Genomic DNA, 4074 nt, shown 5'->3' with positions numbered 1-4074 from the left:
CTTACTTGCAAGTATCATCCATAGCCAACCATTTAGAGGTTCAAGGGGACTTTTAAGTACCCTTCTATTTACGATATTAAACCACTTGGGGGATTCCATGTACCCCGCAAGCATAACCATTTATCTATTTACCTTTCTAAGCCTTTTAAACCATGCATAATTACTTTACCAAGTTTTAAAACACGCAAGGTTCCATTAAAAGTAGTTAATGCAATAAACATATCTTTATAAGCATTTTGTCAAAAACATTGGGGGCATAATATGACTAAAACCAATTCCAATTACCATTAAATCATTCCTATGCAATCCAATTATCCAAAACCACCATTAATGCATATAAAAGCATAATTAAAACTACGAAAAACCATAATCAACCATTTAAATAAAAAAAAATCATGGCATATTTGAAAAACCAATTCATACAATCAATGAAATCATGAAAACATTCAAAAAAAACCATATCTTTACTTAGAATTAACAATGACGGAAGAGAACATGCCTTAAACCAAGACGATGACAGAAAGAAATCACCAAGACAAGACCTAAATTGATCCTTTAGTCAAAACCCTAGCTTCCCTTTCCCAAAAGCTCTTGAGAAAATTATGGAGTGTTTAGAAGAGTTTCTAAGTGTTAATGGATGGAATAATGGGGTAAATAACATCCCAAATAGGTTAGAAGTTGTGGGACCCCATTAGGATAAGTGGAGAAATGTCCAAAATACCCCTACTTAAGTTACACCAAAATCCCATCACAGGGATACGACTGCCCCACACGAGTCATACCTTCTGAGATGATTAGTATCCTCTACTCGTATCCTAGATAAACCCTTGCATAAAACACTATCCAACATACGACTCATCCAACCAACACTACCAGAAATTTGATATTTTTCGACAGCTTCTGTAGTCGGAACGTAGTCAGAAAATAAGGTATTTCCGACTACATTCTGACTGTATAGTAGTAGTCGAAAAGAAGCTTATCGAAAAAATATTTTCGACCACATCTGTCGAAAATTTTTGACTACTACAGTCAGAAATATTAAATTAATAATTAAAAATAATTATTTAATAAATAAAAACTTTTCGACCAATGTAGTCAAAATATTTATTAAAAATTATTTAATAAATAAAAAATTTTTGACTACGATGGTCAAAATATTAATAAATGATTATTTAATAAATAAAAACCTTCCGACTATGGTGGTCAGAATATTAATAAATAATTATTTAATATATACATTATTTCTAACTACGGTTGTCGAAAATAATTTATAATTTTTATCATGCTTCCGACCACCGTAGTCAGAAATAATGTATATATTAAATAATTATTTATTGACAAAAAATTATTTAATAAATAAATTATTCTCAATCATTGTAGTTTAAATACCCTCTCATGTTCACCTAGAATTTAAAAATTACAAATAAAATCAAAACTTAAAAATTCAACCATTTTGAAATATCCAAAACAAATAGCGGAATCAAATAGTATAAGCATTTCAAGACAAGTCTAAACATCACAATCTAAAACAAATACCAATTGTAATAGTTTAAGTCTAAATGGCACAATCATAAACAAGAATCAACCACTATAATATAATCTAATAATTTGATTCACTATCTTCCCCATCCTTAAATACTTACGGCATATGCTTCTTGACTAACGCCTAAAACTTGAAAAATTCGACATCACTAACTGCATAGTGTTGCATCAAATCTTCAATTTTGTTCTCATCGCTTCCATTTCTTCCGTATTTTGCGAAATAGAAGCGGAGTTGGGCAACATTGTGGAAGAACGACTCAGGGATTGGTTAACTCCAAGCCCCTAGGTTTTACCCTTGTTTGGACCACCTACCACAGTTGTCCATATTCTGGTCATATCAGTAGGCGATGGTTGGACCATGGTACCATCCTATGAAGCAGGTTGAGTTTGATGCCAATCTTCAATGCTTTTTTGAAATCCTCCTGAAAGAAATAATTGTCATTAAGTAAACAAGCTAAGTTGAATAATAAGAAAATAATATATATAAAATTTATTATCTTACATATGCATCCTTATCACGTGGTTCGACCCACTCTTCTCTTGTACCGTCTGACTTTTGGTTTCTCTGTATCTCTTCTAAGGCCATAGGAAAGGTACATCTACTCCCCTATTTAAGAATTTCTATAAAATTTTACCTATATACTGGTCAATCCTATTGAAAAAGTTCATCTATTAAGTTCATATCAATTCCACACTGTCTGGATTAAGCTTGGGATTCTTAACAACAAGTATTTTTGAGCAGTTATGAAAGAGGGGAAGCAAAAAAAACATTACTATTCTGAAAAACATGACAGGAGATATACTGAATAGCCCTTCCTCCATAGTAGAAGAAATTCTCTCATTTTATAAGTCCCTTTTGGGTTCTGTAGCATCTATACTACCTGCTGTGAATATGGTTACAATGAGGGAGCACCACCAACAAGTCGAACTATGTACTAAAGTTACTCATGCAGAGATTTCAGGTCCTTGTTGCACCTATATTTACAACCCTAACCCTTGCTTTAAAATCTCCTCCACAACCTGTCATTACAATGCCTAGTTTAGCTAAATTGCCCAAGCCCAAGGCTAAGGGTACAAACAAAAGGTAAATGACCTTCGGGGAAAAGGTGAAGCTAGGGGCTGACTTGCAGGATCTTCCCCTAGAGAAGTTGGATCATGCTTTGCGAATTGTAAAAAGAAAACCCCTAATCTTACACGGGATGGGAATGAGATTGAGCTTGAATTTGAGCTCATTGGAAATGAAATGATGTGGGAACTGGAGAGATTTGTAGGTTACCATAAGAAAGCTATGAGCAAGATGAGCAGACAAGGTGTCACTGAAGATGTTGTTATTGTACAGCTCAACAAGGTAAATAAAGTATTTGGTTTTGTCATATATTTGCTGACTAACCTCTATATTGTGCCATGTTATCTGATCACCTTACTGCATTTTTTTTAAATAAGTCTCCTGAAAAGGCACCAACTCTAGAACCTGCAATGCCTAAAAATAAGAAAGTGGATGTTGTGGAAGAGGATGTTGATATTAGTGAGGAAATCCCAGGTTAAAGCTTTCTTCCTATGCATATTGACAAGGATATCCCATGTGTGAGTCGTGGGTCAAGCAGTTCTAGTGGAAGATCAAGTTTTGGCAGTAGTTCTTCTTCCAGTGGTATAACTTTTTCTCTCTTGTAGTTTATTTTGGTGAACAAGTGTGATGGGTGATATATTTACTTTTGCCATGATTGGAATTTGCAGATTTAGATTCAGGAAGTTCTTCTGGGAGTGATTCTGATGAGAAGCATAGTGTACAGTCATTTTTTGTTAAAGCAGCTAAAGAATCTCCTATAATCTAAGCCATTAATGTGTTTGAGAATTAGATATTGGTGTCTCAGGAATTTAGATCAACTGAATAGTGCTATGGTGCTTCCATTAGTATCTTATCTGGCTGATTTTTGTGAATCTTTTTTAGTAGCTCAAAAGATGATCATGGCTTTTGGAAGTCTGATTAGTTCAAGATTAGGAAATTGAGAGGTTTTAGCTAACTACAGAGTAGTTATATAGGTAGATGGGGATGTTTAAAATGGGGACTGTGACAACAATCATTTGGGTTTATTTCTTGCTTGTATACAGAAAAACACCTGCTGATTCAGTGATTAGGAAGGATAGAAGTAAATTGTACAGTGCAGTGCAGACTGAGTTAGTGGAACAAAGTTATAGTCTCTATTAATCCTAAGATGAAATCTAGTCTGGCTTTTCCTATTTGAATTACTTATTTCTGTTCTGCTTGTATTTTGGGATTGTTCCCTAGCTCTGCTAAAGTGAACACCAGTTTCCACCTCAACCTTAAATTGGGTCGCAATGAAAAAATAGTTGGCATAATTTGAAACAGCCAATCATTCAAAATATCAATTAGATCTATGAACCAAGACTCCCTAAACTCAATCAAAGCTCAAAGAAATTGAATCACCTGCTTTGGGAAAGCCAACCAAAGATAAAAAAATGTGTTTTACTTTTTGATGAATTCAGTTGTTATGGATGCAGAAATAAAAGAAA

At 33.9% G+C, this 4074-nt stretch overlaps 1 long non-coding RNA gene across 1 annotated transcript; it reads left to right on the top strand.

Annotated features, from left to right (window-relative positions):
- Window positions 1-2069: 2069 nt before the first annotated feature.
- On the top strand, window positions 2070-3760 carry LOC124888429. The gene is made up of 3 exons (XR_007046541.1): window positions 2070-2890; window positions 2986-3190; window positions 3277-3760. It is a non-coding gene; the product is annotated as an uncharacterized LOC124888429 (long non-coding RNA).
- Window positions 3761-4074: the final 314 nt, after the last annotated feature.

The sequence above is a fragment of the Capsicum annuum genome, chromosome 11, assembly GCF_002878395.1.
Source record: "Capsicum annuum cultivar UCD-10X-F1 chromosome 11, UCD10Xv1.1, whole genome shotgun sequence".
Taxonomy (NCBI): domain Eukaryota; kingdom Viridiplantae; phylum Streptophyta; class Magnoliopsida; order Solanales; family Solanaceae; genus Capsicum; species Capsicum annuum.
This window is presented reverse-complemented; position numbering and strand designations above follow the sequence as displayed.